The sequence below is a fragment of the Henckelia pumila genome, chromosome 3, assembly GCF_033568475.1.
Source record: "Henckelia pumila isolate YLH828 chromosome 3, ASM3356847v2, whole genome shotgun sequence".
Lineage (NCBI taxonomy): Eukaryota > Viridiplantae > Streptophyta > Magnoliopsida > Lamiales > Gesneriaceae > Henckelia > Henckelia pumila.
This window is the reverse complement of record NC_133122.1, coordinates 116,436,528-116,454,593: the sequence shown is the minus strand read 5'-3', so window position 1 is coordinate 116,454,593 and position 18,066 is coordinate 116,436,528.

The window sequence follows — 18,066 nt, the reverse complement described above, 5'->3', positions numbered from 1 at the left end:
GAGACTGAATACACTATCATTTCCTCAAATCATATAGGATATCCACATTTCATAAATGTGCGGTTAATCTCCGACTACAACCACTGACGACCATGTATGTCATAGATACACCCAACCATGACAGTGTAATGCTCTACTGGAGCCAGTAAGTTGATCAATGTGCAGTATTAGTACACAGAGCCTAGTGTTGTTCCGGGTCATAAGGACTAATGGTGTACAACCATAATCAGGACTTCATCCACTCGAAAAACTGATAACCACATGGAAAGTCCTACGAGGGTTGTTCAATGAACACACCTATGTGTCACCACCTGTATGCTTCGGACATCCTATGTTCGTTACAAATGAAACATGGTACTCCACATCACAGATGATAGTCTCAATCTCAAGCGACCCTTATCCTTCTTTTGGGCGGCTTAATCGACTATGAATTATGTTTAGAATATACAGTGAAATAAGGATGTGTTTCATGACTATCATCTAATGATATCTCATCTTTCATGCACTATAGTATATTCAAGGTTTTTATCAATGCAGCTTGCATGGGTATAGAGATAAAGATTGTCATATATACAGAAGATGAATTGTATTAAATAAAGATTGTTTGTACATAGAGTCAATAATGTCCTGCCAACAGTTGGCCTTATGGGCACCTACTCTAACAAATGAACCAACATACTACATTCCATATAATGTAAGTGCATTCTCAAAAAAGAAAAAAAAATAGTAATCCTAACCAAAATGCCCATATATGAAATCTCATCAAACAATTCTATGCTAACACGAAATCCTTTGAACAAAATTAATAGAATCCGAAGTAGATTGTTTTAAATCCAAAACAATCACCTAGTTCTAGTAAAATAAAACCCTCCTATTAACCCAAATAATAAAATAATATCAATCTCAGTCAATACATCAGAACAATAAATCAATCCTTCCTAAGGATTCTCTTAAAAAGCTATCAAACATGGTAACAAATCCATAAATCCATCCAACAACACGAAATGTTCTACTGTAAATCATGCAAAGTCATAATTGTAAGCAAAATAATATTTTAACTTTAAAACATAAACCTTACAGTCATGGAGGCATAAGCATTCGAGTCCTTGGCGATATTGCATGCACGCATTGTCTCCCAGAGCCAACCGTGCTCTGATACCAACAGTGAATTCCCATATTTTTAAACATTTACATGAAATAATATGCGGAAAAGTAAGGTAAATTTTTTCAAAATTTTTTAAATATATAAGTGCAGAACATACATCGAACTACCAAGTTCAGCAAATCGCGATTGGAATCAAAATCTAAGAAATAGTATTTAAAAATTTAATGACTCTATAGTGCATAAAATATTTTAAAGAAATGATACAACCCTACAATGCTAAAGCACTCAATGAAATTTTTTTAATTGTGGATATGAGGATGTATGGAATCATAGCTGACTGCACTATTGCTAAGGATGCATGAGATGCTCTTCAAGAACACTGTGAAGGAACTGATAGCGTGAGAAGAACAAGATTGAGATTGGTTAACACAAGATTTGAGAATATCAGGATGGATGAGAATGAATCTATTGCTGATTATGATAAGAAACTTAGGGAGATAGCTATAGAGGTACATGCTCTTGGAGGACCTATTGCGAGTGAAACTATGGTGAACAATGTTCTTCGATCTTTGCCTAAAAGATTCAATGGGAAGATTTGGGCACTTGATGAAATAAAAGACACTTCAAAGATGAAGATGAGTGAACTGATTAGCATTCTTCAAGTTTTTGATATGAACAATACAAAACAAGAGAATGATAAAGGAAAATCAATAGCCCTTCAAGCCTTGAAACCCTCATACGAGGAGTATGTTCAATTTCATCAAGAAGTTCATCAATTTGATTTAGAAGATGATTCGATCTCTCTCATGACTAGGAAATTCAATGATTATCTGAAGAAGATAAAAGAGTCAAGAAAGACGGATCAAAAACTCAAAGCTCCAATGTTCTCTAACAAGCCTTTAAGGATTACTGGACCAGAACAATCACCAAGGAAACCTGTTGATACTCCTAAGCCTCGACTGATGATGGAAGAGAAGAAGAAGTTTGTCTCAAAGAAGTTGGACACTGTTCAATGTCATGCTTGTCAAGGTTTTGGAAACTATGCAAATGAGTGTGTCAACATGCTTAGGAAAGGGATGAACAAGTCCTTGACTGATGGAGAGTCTGAAGAAGAAGAACAAGAAGATGAAGAAAGCCATACTGCCTTATCTGCCATACTGAAGAGAAAGAAAAAGTTTCAAGTCAATCCTTTAGGTGTTGCCGCAGGTGTTGCCACACCTGGCCGCAACATCTCCCAAAGGTCAGTTTGTTTGAATTCCTCCATTACCGATAATATGTGTGATAATGATACAGGTGAAGAGACAATGTCCATGGAAGAAGCTCGGATGATGTTTGAAGAGTTACATATTGATTGGGTTGAAACAAATAAGATGAATACTATTCTTTCAAAGGAAAATTCTGATCTAAAGGCTGATGTGTCAAAACTGGAAGTCATGCTGAGTAAGAAAGACATGGAATTAAGCCAAGTAAAGAAAGAACTCGGAAAAGCAAACGCTACTTTGGCCAAGTTTAATTCAAGCACTTCCAAGCTGGATTCGCTACTCATGATGGGAAGAGATGGTACGGCTGGTTTAGGTTTTGAAAACAGCATATTTGGGGTTGGTGAAAGTTCGAAAGGCCCTGTGTTTGTCAAGGAAAGAAGCAGTACAGAAAGCTCAAGCAAAAAGGCCTTACCTATTGATCCTCCAAAACCAAAGCCACAGCCTGCTGCTCCTTCAATGTCTAGAAGGAAACGTAGGTACATATGTCACTACTGTCATAGACCTGGTCATATCAAACCGTACTGTTTTAAGCTGCAGGAAGACTACAGGTATAGATTTGCATCAAAGGTGTTGCCTAAGGTATTGCCAACACCTCCCCACAACATCCCTAGAAACAGATCTTATGTAAGAAAGATTTGGTTACCTAAAGCTGATATTCAATGTCATATGATTTATAATGCTTTGAGAACTAATGTTTCAGGTGCATGGTACTTTGATAGCGGTAGCTCTCGTCACATGACAGATTCCAAAAAGTTTTTCACTGACTATGTTGAACAGAAAAGTGGAAAAGTAACCTATGGTGGAGGTTCAAAGGAAAACATTATTGGAAAGGGAACTCTGAATGTTGCTGGTCTGCCCAAGCTTCGCAATGTGCTTCATGTTGAAGGATTAACCGCAAATCTAATAAGCATAAGACAACTTTGTGATGATAATTTGCATGTGCAATTTGATAAGAAATTATGCAAAGTTTTTTATGATTCAAATCTCTGTGTCATGAAAGGTACTAGGTCATCTGAAAACTGCTATCAACTCGGAGAAGAGATGTCTTGTAGACACACCAAAGTTAATGAGTTTGATCCATGACATCAAAAATTGGTCATGCAAATTTCAAGACACTAAGGAACTTAAGTAAGTTAGATGCTGTTAGAGGTATGCCTAACTTAAAATCTGGTATTCCATTTGTTTGTGAAGTATGTCAGAAAGGGAAGCAGACTAGGGTGTCACATGAGGTGTTACCAACATCTGTGACAACACGCTGCCTTGAGCTTTTACATATGGACTTGATGGGTCCAATGGATGTTGAAAGCTTTGGAGGTAAGAAATATTCTTTTGTTTGTGTGGATGATTTCTCATGATATACTTGGGTAAATTTTCTGAGAGAAAAATCGGACACATTTGATGCCTTCAAGAAACTGCTCACTAAGATTACGAATCTACATAATCTGAAGGTAATCCGTATTCACACTGATCATGGTAAGGAGTTCGAAAACTCTTCTTTTGCTAGCTTGTGTGATAAGAAAGGTATTTCTCATGAATTTTCGGCTCCTAAAACCCCACAACAAAATGGAATTGCTGAAAAGAAAAATAGGACTTTGCAAGAAATGGCAAGAGTGATGTTAAGTTCGAAAAATATTTCAAAACGTTTTTGGGCTGAATCCTTGAATACTGCATGTCATATTTCAAATAGAGTTTATTTGAGAAATGGTTCTACTATGACATCCTATGAAATTCTCATGAGAAAGAGGCCAAACCTTAAATATTTTCATGTTTTTGGATGTGTATGTCACGTTTTAAATTATAGGGATCATCTTGCTAAATTTGATGCAAAAAGTTTGAAGAGGCTTTAAAAGATGAAGTTTGGGTCAATGCTATGCATGAAGAGTTAGAACAATTTGTTAGGAATGATGTGTTTTCGAAAATTGTCAAAATAATGTAATTTCTGTACTGAAATACAACAACCATTGGTATATCGAGAGTCGCTCAAGATTCGATAACTATGCAAACATCTTGAAGATCAAATTAGTGACATCGCATGTGCTACTAAGAAACCATTTCTTAAATCACATCAAGTACTCTGGCCAGAGATTTGTCAAGTGACTATAAGATGTATTTCATGATAGACATCTCCATGTTCTACCACATCTTACATATTTATCAAAACAACAATAGTATAACAATATAACAATATGAAGTAATATAAAGTCATTGCCATAAAAGTGTAAATAATATTAAACAAATTCAAAGAGTGATGTAGGTTGATTGAGTGAGTCCTAACCCAAATCCTTCATCGAAAATCTACCTGATAACCATATCTTTGTTGACTGCAACATCCTACATCATTCCCAATGAGTAGGATGCTTATGGACTTGAACATTGCAACTGGTGAAAAGGAGGTGTGGGATCGTTATTTTGTATTTCGGTTCTTCTCGAACTTCTTCGAGTTCCATCATCTCGCCTTTCTTATCCAATAAGAACTCCTTCTCCAAGAAGGTGGCATTCCGTGAAACAAACACTTTGTTTCAGCAGGATAATAGAAATAATATCCGATTGAATTCTTCGGATACCCCACAAAATAACACAAGCTGGAGTCCAAAAACTCGGTACTCAAGTATTCTCCACCTCGATCCGATCGAAGTGCTTTAATACTTTTACCTAGCTTGTTTTCTACTTCAGCCCTGAATTCTTTGAACTTTTCAAATGCTTCAGACTTATATTTCATTAAATATAAATACCCATACCTTGAATAATCATCAGTAAAGGTAATGAAGTAGGTGTGGCCATGTTGAGTCCCTACTCTAAATGGACCACAAACATCTGTATGGATCAAATCAACAGATAGGCTTCCCCTTAAAAGGAGATTTAGTCATTTAGCGTGCCAAAGGTTTGCCGGGTTTTGACTATCGATTTTTCTTTTGTTTGTTGTCGCCGGTTTGTCAATACAATTGAAGTTGTATTAAGCAGAAGATGACAAGAAAGCTGGCTTATCCTTCTTAAGTGTGGATTCATATGTAACGAGCATATTGACCATCTCTTCAAGGGTGGCCTCTATCTTGTTCATATTAAAATTTATCACGAATCCATCAAATGAAGAAGGAAGAGATAGAAGCAGCAAGTCCACATTGAGTTCATGCTTCAGACATCGAGGCTTACCATGCATCAAGTTTGGCCAATTCGCCAGTCAGCTTGTTTTGTTCGAGGATCGAGGGATTTCGCGAATTCATTGTATGAAATACTGAAAAGGAAAAACAGACATATATCAATGAAATAACATTTAATTCAAAATTAATTTATTGGATAACATGCTGTGGCAATTCAAATTTAAACAAGATAAAATCATATTTTATATAAAATCACATTTCACATATAAAATCATATTTTATCTTCATATCAAATAAAATCATATTTTATCTATAAAATCCAATTTTACAAATAAAATCATATTTTATCTAATATATCATAAGATCATATCTTATCTTGACCAAAATAATTGATGCAGCGGAGTTTAAAAATTTTCTCATGGAACGATTCCATGGTGTGGGTATCAACCATAACAACGATTGAAAGTCAACAAAGCCCATAGCCACACAGTTGGCTCACTGGGCACCCACTCTTACAATATTTTGATGAAACCTTTGCTCATGTAGCCCGCATTGAGTCTGTCCAACTTTTGCTTGCTATTTCATGTAACATGGGAATGAAACTTTTTCAAATGGATGTAAAGAGTGCCTTTTTGAATGGGATCCTAAATGCAGAAGTCTATGTGAAACAACCTAAAGGGTTTGAGGATCCAAATCATCTTGATTATGTGTATAAGTTAAAAAAGACATTTTATGGATTGAAGCAAGCACCACGTGCATGGTATGAGAGACTTACTGAGTACTTGCTCAATATTGGCTTCAAAAGAGGTGAAGGTTATAAGACTTTGTTTGTGCAAAAGTCTCAAGGTAATATCTTAATTTGCCAAATTTATGTGGATGATATAATTTTTTGTGCTTCAAATGATAAATGTAGTAGCCCGTACCTTAATTGAGTAATTAAAGGATTAATGCTAATTAATTGAATTGGGTATCGGATAGATCGGAAGCTCCGAAGGCACGATCGGAAGCTCCGAACAGGATCGGAAGCTCCGATGAGCGATCGGAGGCACCGATGTTATTACGTCAGGCATGACGTGTGGTTGGATCGGAAGCTCCGATCAGGACCGGAAGCTCCGATCACCCTTATCCGGAGTCAACAAGTGATATTTTGACACGTGGCAGATCAGGATCTTCGGAAGCTCCGATGGCAGGATCGGACGTTCCGATCGAAGTTCGGACGTTCCGATCAAGGATCGGAAGTTCCGATCGTTGTCTATAAATAGAAGGCCGAGACTTCACTTTCATTTGCCAATTCCGAGTTCTCCTTTCCATTCTAGTCCTTTTGGAGCTGTTCTAGTCTTCTTAGGCTTGGTCCGGAGGTCGGCGAGGCGTTCGGTAGTCGTAGCGGAGTTGTGCCCAATTTTTGGAGGCATCGACATCAAAGGGCTAACGACGGACGAAGGTATAGCTTTTGCTTCCTATAAATATTTAGGAGTATGCAATAGCTTAGTTAAGGCTTTTAGAGCACTTTAATGATAGTAGTATCATTTGGCAGTGTAGAGCAGACTATAGGCGTGGACCTAGAGTTGGTAGAGCTTGCACTGTATTGAGGTACGAAAGTACTGTTCGAGATATCCTGACTGAGTATGCATGTATTATGTGACCGCATGATTTATATGCCATGATATTATGCTGCATTCATTTGCATCTTGCTGTATCTCTTTCGATATGTCTGTTAGTAGGGTTGTACCCTATCCTGTTAGTGGATGGACTTCCATCGATTTGGGTCCGGCGTTTCCACAGTTATCTCGGTATGGGAGCCACCTCCTGAAGCGACGGCACAGCGTGCTATATACCAGGGCCCGGTCTGTCTCTGTTATCTGATCCTTGACCTCGAGTCTATAGGGAGTACACTTTGCATGCATGTATACTCATACTCTCGTACTGAGCGCTTTATGCTCACGTCTCGTACTCTGTATTTTTTGGACACCCTATTCTATTGGGCAGGTTTGCGATTGGACGAGGAGGGTGTATCCACGAGGGGCTAGTCAGCGGTTGGCTGGCTGGAGCTTCGCTTAGGTTTTATTACTGTTGTTTGAGTTTATATAGCTATTCGATTTGGTTGTATATTATTGGATAAATTACAGATTCCTTTACTTGGGATTGTATAATGTTTTTGGTTTTCGCAGTTTTATTCTGATATCTGTTTTATTAAGTTAATTGCATGCCTAAGTTCTGTTTAGTAGGTGATCCGGGTAAGGGTCACTACATTTATGGTATCAGAGCATGCAAAAGATTTCTTGGGATTTAGTCTCATCTTGAGGTATTTTTGTAGATGTCAAATCGTGACGACCAGAGTTCTCATGGCAGTGTTGGTGGGCGTTGGGGTGATGCCGACCGGGAGCCTCGTCGAGAACGGCGTCATCGTCACCATGACGACGAGCGTTTCACTGTGCGTCGATTCTTAGCTATGGGTCCTAAGCCCTTAGTTGGAGGTGAGTCTCCGGAGGATGCGGAGAATTGGTTAAACCGCATGGAGACGACTTTTCAGACTTTCCAATGCATCGATGAGAAGAAGGTGGAGACCCTTGGCTATCTTCTGGATGGGCGTGCGCGCAGGTGGTGGAGGTTTACTTCTGCACCTTTTGTTGCGGCGAGAGGAGTGGCCACCTGGGCCGAGTTCCGCACAGCTTTCCAAAAGCGGTATTTTCCTCCTGCACTCCGTCAGTCGAAGGCAGGCGAGCTACTGAGTCTGCGACAGGGAGCCATGTCTATCGATGAGTATCAGCAGAGGTTCTTTGATCTGTTATCCTATTGCCCCGAGATTGCTGATAGCTCAGAGATGAAGTATAATCTGTTCCTTCAGGGCCTTAACCCTGAGATCCATGACCGTGTGGCAGTTGGTGACGACATTTCCTACGAGGGTTTGGTGAGCCGTTGTCACCAGGAGGAGGACAGCATTCGGCGGAACAAGTCTTTCTCTCAGTCGAGACCTGCTAGTTCTTTGGGTCCACGTGCCCAAACTTTCAAGAAGTCTGGATCTTCTTCTTCCTCTGGTTCTGGAGGTGTTGTCCGTTTCGGTAAGAAGGACAAGTGTGATCACTGTGGGAAGAACCATCCATCCGACAAGTGCCGCAGAGCTTCTGGGGCTTGTTTCCGTTGTGGAGAGACTGGTCATATCCGGAGAGATTGTCCACTGTCTGGGGGAGGCGGTTCTGGTTCTGGTTCAGGATCGGGTTCTCAGGCCACCGTACAGCAGAGGTCGCAGGGACAGTCTGCTGGGAGTTCCCATTTGAAGCCACGAGCTTCTGGCCAGGTGTTTGCCCTGAGACATGATCAGGCTGTGGAGAAGAATGAGAAAGTCATCACAGGTACATTTCTGCTTTATGGTATACCTGCTCTTGTACTTATTGACACTGGTGCATCTCATTCCTTCATTTCTGCACGTTTTGTTAAGAGGCATAAGTTACCATGCATTGCACTAGACGTAGTGATGTCTGTTTCTACTCCGACGGGCCAATCTGCTTTGGCTAAGCGTCTAGTGATGGGTTGCCCTTTAGAGTTCGAAGGGAACATTCTGTTGGCGAATCTCAGGGTCCTGGCGATGGACGACTTTGATTGCATTCTGGGAATAGATGTGTTGACTACCTATCGAGCTTCAGTGGACTGCTATCAGAGGTTAGTACGCTTTCATCCGGAGGGGAGTGAGAGTTGGTTTTTCTATGGTGAGGGAGCGCGACCCCCGATGCCTTTGGTATCAGCTTTGAGAGCCTGTCGAGCTCTAGAGTCAGGCGGGGAAGGCTACCTTATCTATGCAGTTGATTCGTCCGCTGAGAGTATTGGGATAGAGCATTCCTGTTGTAGATGAATTTCCAGATGTGTTTCCTAATGAGATTCCGGGTTTTCCTCCTGCTAGGGAAGTCAAGTTTGGCATAGAGTTGGTGCCGGGTACTTCGCCTATTTTTAGAGCACCGTATCGTCTGGCTCCGTCAGAGATGCGTGAGTTGAAGAATCAGCTACATGATCTTTTGGACAAGGGGTACATTCGTCCTAGTGTGTCTCCTTGGGGAGCTCCTGTTCTCTTCGTGAAGAAGAAGGATGGGTCGATGCGGCTGTGCATTGACTATCGGCAGCTGAATCGAGTCACTGTGAAGAACAAGTATCCGTTGCCTCTTATTGATGACTTGTTCGATCAGCTGCAGGGTACGTCAGTTTACTCCAAGATTGACTTGAGATCTGGGTATCATCAGTTGAGAGTCCGTGATCAGGACGTAGCCAAGACTGCATTCCGTACTCGCTATGGGCATTACGAGTTTCTAGTGATGCCATTTGGTTTGACTAATGCGCCGGCTATATTCATGGATTTGATGAACCGTGTCTTCAGGGAGTATTTGGACAAGTTTGTCGTGGTCTTCATTGACGACATCTTGGTGTATTCGCGTAATACGGAAGAGCATGTTTCTCACTTACGGTTGGTACTACAGACTCTTCGAGATGAGCAGTTGTACGCCAAGCTGAGCAAGTGTGAGTTCTGGATGGATAGAGTGGTCTTTCTTGGCCATATCATATCCAGGGAGGGGATTTCTGTTGATCCAAGCAAGATTGAAGCGGTACTTAATTGGTCGCGTCCGACGACAGTTGCTGAGATCCGTAGTTTTCTGGGTCTAGCAGGGTATTATCGTCGCTTCATTCTGAACTTCTCTCAGTTAGCTCGACCGTTGACGCAGCTTACTCGCAAGGGTGTGGATTTCGAGTGGTCCTCCGAGTGTGAGGAGAATTTCCGTGAGCTTCGACGGCGGTTGACTTCTGCGCCGGTGTTGGCATTACCGTCAGGATCTGGAGGGTATGTAGTTTACACGGATGCTTCTCTTCAGGGGTTAGGTTTTGTCCTGACTCAGAATGGGCATGTGATCGCATACGCTTCTAGACAGCTGAAGCTTCACGAGGACAACTACCCAGTCCATGATTTGGAGTTAGCAGCCATTGTGTTCGCTTTGAAGATCTGGCGTCATTATCTGTATGGCGAGAAATTTGAGATCTTCACCGACCATAAGAGTCTCAAGTATTTGTTCACTCAGGCGGAGTTGAACATGAGGCAGAGACATTGGATGGACTTGCTTAAGGACTATGATTGCGATATTAAGTACCATCCGGGAGCTGCTAATCTCACCGCTGATGCTTTGAGACGCAAGGTGCGACTATCCGCACTTCAGACTTGTTCGATGTCTAGTGCAATCAGTGACTGTTGTACTTCAGGTTACACCTTCAAACATAAGAAAGGTATGCAGAGTATCCAGATATTTGCGATATTATCTGAGCCAGCCTTGTATTCGCGGATCCGAGATGCTCAGATGTCTGATTCGAAGACCCAGCGTTTAGCTCGTCTAGCTAACGAGGGTAGATCGTTTGGATTTCATTATCAGTCAGATGGTTTTCTGTGTTTGTCTGGTAGGCTTGTGATTCCGCAGGATGAAGAGTTGCGAGAGGAGATTTTATCTCAGGCACATCGCACTAAGTTGAGTATTCATCCTGGAAGCAACAAGATGTACAAGTATCTACGTACTCGTTTCTGGTGGAAGGGAATGAAACGCAGTGTTTATCAGTTTGTTTCGAGATGTTTGGTGTGTCAACAGGTCATGGCAGAGCACCGACGACCTGGAGGATTGCTTCACAGTCTGCCTATTCCTGAATGGAAATGGGAGTTTATCACTATGGACTTTGTAACCCATTTGCCGGTATCCCCAAGGAACTGTGATGCTATCTGGGTTGTGGTGGACCGACTCACCAAGTCAGCGCATTTCATTGCCTATAGCCGAGAGTACTCTGTGGATCGCATGGCACGGATGTACATTCAGGAGATCGTTCGACTTCATGGAGTGCCTGTGAGCATTGTCAGCGATCGGGACCCCAGGTTTACTTCTAGATTCTGGGGGAGTGTTCAACGTGCGATGGGTACTACTCTTAGTTTCAGTACTGCCTATCATCCGGAGACTGATGGTCAGTCAGAGCGCACTATCCGTACGTTAGAGGATATGCTTAGAGCGTGCGTCATGGATTTTGGTTCAGCCTGGCAGGATCATTTGCCGTTGATCGAGTTCGCTTACAACAACAGCTATCATACTAGTATTGGGATGGCACCTTTTGAGGCGTTGTATGGGCGACTTTGTCGTACTCCACTCTTCTGGGAAGAAGTGGGGGAGATACAGACTGAGGGACCGGAGTTTATCCAGTAGGCGATAGACATTGTTGATCAGATCAAGAAATGGATTAAGACTGCACAGGATCGTCAGGCCAGCTATGCTAATATCAAGCGTAGGCCTTTGCAGTTCGAGGTCGGGGAGAAAGTGTTTCTGAGAGTGTCACCTTTCCGCAAGATTCTCAGATTTGGCCTTAAAGGCAAGTTGTCTCCCAGATTTATCGGCCCGTTTGAGATCTTGGAGAGCATTGGCGATTTGGCTTATCGACTAGCTTTGCCACCGCATCTGTCCAGTATTCACGACGTGTTCCACGTATCTCTGTTGCGACGGTATGTGGCGGATGAATCTCATATTCTGCAGCGGTCTGAGGTTCAGGTAGACAAGGATTTGACTTATGTGGAGAAACCTCTTCGTATCCGGGATTATAAGGATAAGGATTTACGGAACAAAGTCATTCCTTTGGTTTTAGTTCAGTGGCAGCGCCGAGGCACTGAGGAAGCTACTTGGGAGATTGAGGACAGGATGCGTAAAGACCATCCTGAGTTGTTTTGATTTCATTCTTTAAGTTGTATTCAGTTGCAAACTCTGTAAACGTTTGATTTGAATAAAGAATGTTTCTGATTTCTGTATTTGCATTCGGTACTTAAGATCTGTTTTCGAGGACGAAATATCTTAAGTGGGGGAGAATGTAGTAGCCCGTACCTTAATTGAGTAATTAAAGGATTAATGCTAATTAATTGAATTGGGTATCGGACAGATCGGAAGCTCCGAAGGCACGATCGGAAGCTCCGATGAGCGATCGGAGGCACCGATGTTATTACGTCAGGCATGACGTGTGGTTGGATCGGAAGCTCCGATCAGGACCGGAAGCTCCGATCACCCTTATCCGGAGTCAACAAGTGATATTTTGACACGTGGCAGATCAGGATCTTCGGAAGCTCCGATGGCAGGATCGGACGTTCCGATCGAAGTTCGGACGTTCCGATCAAGGATCGGAAGTTCCGATCGTTGTCTATAAATAGAAGGCCGAGACTTCACTTTCATTTGCCAATTCCGAGTTCTCCTTTCCATTCTAGTCCTTTTGGAGCTGTTCTAGTCTTCTTAGGCTTGGTCCGGAGGTCGGCGAGGCGTTCGGTAGTCGTATCGGAGTTGTGCCCAAGTTCTGGAGGCATCGACATCAAAGGGCTAACGACGGACGAAGGTATAGCTTTTGCTTCCTATAAATATTTAGGAGTATGCAATAGCTTAGTTAAGGCTTTTAGAGCACTTTAATGATAGTATTATCATTTGGCAGTGTAGAGCAGACTATAGGCGTGGACCTAGAGTTGGTAGAGCTTTCACTGTATTGAGGTACGAAAGTACTGTTCGAGATATCCTGACTGAGTATGCATGTATTATGTGACCGCATGATTTATATGCCATTATATTATGCTGCATTCATTTGCATCTTGCTGTATCTCCTTCGAGATGTCTGTTAGTATGGTTGTACCCTATCCTGTTAGTGGATGGACTTCCATCGATTTGGGTCCGGCGTTTCCACAGTTATCTCGGTATGGGAGCCACCTCCTGAAGCGACGGCACAGCGTGCTACATACCAGGGCCCGGTCTGTCTCTGTTATCTGATCCTTGACCTCGAGTCTATAGGGAGTACACTTTGCATGCATGTATACTCATACTCTCGTACTGAGCGCTTTATGCTCACGTCTCGTACTCTGTATTTTCTGGACACCCTATTCCATGGGACAGGTTTGCGATTGGACGAGGAGGGTGGATCCAGGAGGGGCTAGTCAGCGGTTGGCTAGCTGGAGCTTCGCTTAGGTTTTATTACTGTTGTTTGGGTTTATACAGCTATTCGATTTGGTTGTATATTATTGGATAAATTACAGATTCCTTTACTTGGGATTGTATAATGTTTTTGGTTTCCGCAGTTTTATTCTGATATCTGTTTTATTAAGTTAATTGCATGCCTAAGTTCTGTTTAGTAGGTGATCCGGGTAAGGGTCACTACAATAAACTTGTTGATGATTTTGTGAAGTGCATGTCTTCTACATTTGAGATGAGCATGGTTGGTGAGTTAACATATTTCTTAGGTTTGCAAGTGAAACAAATGCATGATGGTATATTTTTGTGTCAAAGCAAGTATGCTCTTGTAAAGAAGTTTTTGAATGACAACACTAAACACATGCGCACACCTATGGGGTCTAATGAAAAATTATCTAGGGAGGATGTTGCTGAAGGTGTTGACAACACCCTCTACAGAAGTATGATTGGTAGTCTTTTATATTTAAGTGCTACTAGACCTGATATCATTTATAGTGTTTGTTTGTGTGCTAGATACCAGTCTAACCCAAAAGTTACTCACTTAAAGGCCGTAAAACGTATACTGAAATATGTGGCTGGAACTTTGAATTTGGGATTGTGGTACACTAAAAAAACCAATTCAAATTTGGTAGGGTTTAGTGATGCTGATTGGGCTGGGGATTTAAATGAGAGAAAGAGCACTTCGGAAGGATGTTTCTACTTGGGGAATAACTTAGTGTCATGGTATAGTAAGAAACAAAACTGTGTCTCACTGTCTACTGCCGAGTCTGAGTATGTTGCTATTGGTAGTTGTTGCTCACAACTCCTTTGGATGAATCAAATGCTAAATGATTATGGTGTTAAGAGTGATACTCCTATTGTGTACTGTGATAATTCTAGTGTCATTGATATATCCAAAAATCCAGTACAACACTCTCGAAGCAAACACATTGACATTAGACATCACTTCATTCGAGATTTGGTCGAGAAAAGCATGATCTTAATTGAGTTTGTTGGAAATAATAACCAATTAGCTGATATATTCACAAAAGCTTTGGATTTCGAGAGATTTTCCAGTCTAAGGAAGTCTCTCAGTATGTGTGCATTATAGACAGAACAGAGATGTTGTCAGCAGTGTTGCCAACACCCTGTGACAACACCTTTTCATGCATATGCATTTTTAAGGATCTTAGGCATACTGCATTCATGTATTCACTCTGTTTTGTGATGTGTTTGATACTTTGTAACCATTGACTAGTTTTCACTCAGGATTCTCTGCAAAATATTTTACACTTAAATTCGGATAAATTGAAAAAGAATTCTGACTGAGTCACGAAGTAGTGGAGGGACGTTCGTGTATTCCATGATCTTGTCCCAAATGAACAGTGACTTTGCAAAATCAGAATATCAAAATAACAAGGGTGACTTAGCATGAAATGAGTCAATCATCAAATTTGATTGATGATCAGAAGCAAATGGAAAAAGCTACCTAAAGGGGTCCATTTGAATATCGTTCCTTTAGTGTGCAGGCTACCACTTCTGCAAAAATAATGAATTGGATATAATAATTTTTTTCGGAATCCTGAGGTGTTGTTGGAAGATGTTGCCAACATCGTGGATAACACCTCACTTGTCAACATTTATTTGTGCATAAACTTGCATTTTATTTTTATGTCACACTTTGTTTTTAGACATAATTAGGGCATGCATATTTGTGATTATATTTGGCCGAAAGGTTACAAATTCTGATCAAATAAAAATTTCAATTTTTTCCCTATCCTCTGAAATTTTTTAATTTTAATGTGATTGGATTTTGTTACAGTGGTGTTATATTCTGATGAGGAGTTAAATTTGAAAATATTTGGTGAAATATTTGGGCCTAGATTATCGGTGAAAATCAAGGGATTTATTGCCTATTTTAAATCGGATTTGTTACCGTTTTTGGAGTGTTACCGTTGAGGATTTTATTACCGTTGGGAACCTACTCAGAATCTGAGCTAGAATACGAAAAGAATTTGGTGCCTTATATATCTGTGTTCTTATCTGTTTAAGGAAAGATATTATCTCCTTGCCTTGTCCGCACCTTTGTATACTCACTGTCTTCAAATTGCTGAAAAATTCTCCTCTGTTCACTCTTTCATATTCTAATGGCAGGAAAGGGTTTTGATTCACACGATATTCGTTATGAGATGGGATATAAGAAAGATGCTGCGAAAGTTGTTACAGCACCTACATCACCACACCCCGTGGTTGAGCAAGCAATCAATCCTGTTGCCGAGGAACCTGTGCCTCTGGACTCTATCGCTCCAGTAGAGCCTGACAATGCCATCGATGTAGAGAATTTACCAGATATGAGCGTGCTGAATAAGGTGTTTCCCACAAAACCCTTAACTCGCCGATCCAAGAGACAAGCTGGATACAACCCAGATTACACTGCCTCCAAACGATTCCGTGGAAAAGGACAACCATCAAGACCATCTCTGGTGGACACTGAATTCACCTCTGGAGATGAAAGATCTGATGAAAACTTTAAGCTGGTCCGCCAAAAAAGGGGAAAATCGAGTACCCAGGAACCATCTGGAGATGCTATTCCGGTTCCATTTGCTGCTGAAAGCAAATCCGCAAGTGATTCCTTTGATAAGGACTCCACAGAGTCAGAAACTCCATCACCTGCTGCTACTGTGGCTGATAAGAAAGATGCACCTGCATCTATTCCTACTGTTGAGGAGACATATACTGTTCCTTCTGTTCTGTCCGATGAAGAAGAGATGTCAATAGCCCAGTTCATTGCTAAAATGAAGAATTCTAAAAGTAAGAAGTCTTCATTCACTACTACAGCTTCTGTTCCAGAATCCGAGGATGAACCAGACGAGGAGATGCTCGCAAAATTTGCTGACAACCGCCCTCAACCATTTGATAGTTCCAGCTCTGATTCGAGTGAAGATTTAGATGCTGAGAAGGAGTTAGAAGAAGAGTCCGATTCTGATGACTCTGAATAAGAAGAGGAAGGTGCTGAGGAAGGTGTTGCCGACACCCTGGACAACACCTTAGGTGAAGAATACCAGGTATACTCGTCCTATTCATCTTCTTTTTACTCCAAGTAGATTGCTGATTGTTGGGAGAAGTATTCTGATCGTGAGTTCCTTGAGGAACGTAATATTGATGTGGAGAGCTATGGAGCTCAAAATTTGGTCAGATTCTTTGAGGTGAGAAATCTGTTGGCCACCGTCTCTACTGCTGGTCCGTATTGCAAGGAAATTGTTCGAGAATTCTACTGTAATTTGACTGAAGCTGTGAAGGATCCGCGATATGTAAAGTATGGGAAGGTGTATGTGCGAGGACAGATTTTTGCCTTCACTCCTGCTATGATAAATGGATTCCTCCATACTCTTACCTGTGATGATGCTGCGCTACCTTCTATAGATGATATGACCTCTGTCATTATAGGTGGTCAAGTCACTGTTTTTCCCTCACACCCTAAGAAGTTGCAGGCTGCCAAGCTCACCTCCTTCTACTCTGTTTTACACAAGAGCGCTGTTAAGACATGGACTCCATCTGGGAATTCCACTGTTGTTACTAAGCATCAGGCTCTAGTCTTGTATGTCATTGGCACAGGAAGCAATTTCAACTATGGTCGACTTGTGTTTGACACAGTCATGGCCTTTGCAGACTATGCACAACCAACATTAAAGCTGCCTTATCCATCCCTCATCTATTTTATGTTTCTTTCTCAAGAGATTGAGAAAGATGATGATGAGGCTCTTATTGATCCAGGAGAGTTGCTAAAGATCGCACCTGCATTGCTCAAAGGAAATCGGAAGAGAGACCTTCCTTGGTCTGAGTCAGCTAATGCCGCAGGTGTTGTGGCAGGTGCTGCAAACACCTCCTCTGCCACTGCTATTTTTGTACCCCCCCCCCCCTCTACTGCTCATGATGTTGATCCTGCATTCATACAAGCTCAATTGGTGCATGCTGAGCAGAAGATTGCACAAGAAAAGGCTGACCTAGCCTATTATGAAGGGTTAAAGGCTCACTATGAATCACTACTAAGCGAAGCTGGCCATTCTGAACAAAAAGGGGGAGAAGGAAGTGAAGCAGAAGAAACGGAATCTGAGAGCAATCAATTTTAATCTTAATTTTAGTTTTCTTTTTGGTTTTTCTAGTTTAGTTTGATTTTTTTTTTGTTTATTTGTTTAGTATTGTTTTTGTTCTCTGATCCTAATCAAAACTGCCTTTTGTGGTGTTAACTCTGATATGACTTCTTGTTATTGTTTCTCCTTGCTCTTATGGTTTCTGATTTAAGGTGTCAAAACAAGATGTTGCCAACATCTCGCGCCAACACCTCTTGATATAATTAGGGGGAGAATCTATTCAGGGGGAGTTTTGATTCAGGGGGAGTTTTGATTAAGGGGGAGTTTAGTTGATCTGTTTTTGGATTAAATGTGTTTTGTCCAGAAAGGCAAAAAGGGGGAGATGGAAAGGAATATTTTATTCCTTAAAAATATCTTAATCCTAAAAAGATTTTATTTAATATCTTTTGCCTTTCTTGGACATAAAGTAATCTTTATTTCCTATTTGCGATATTGATAAGCTGATTAGAATATTTATCATATCATATCTAATAT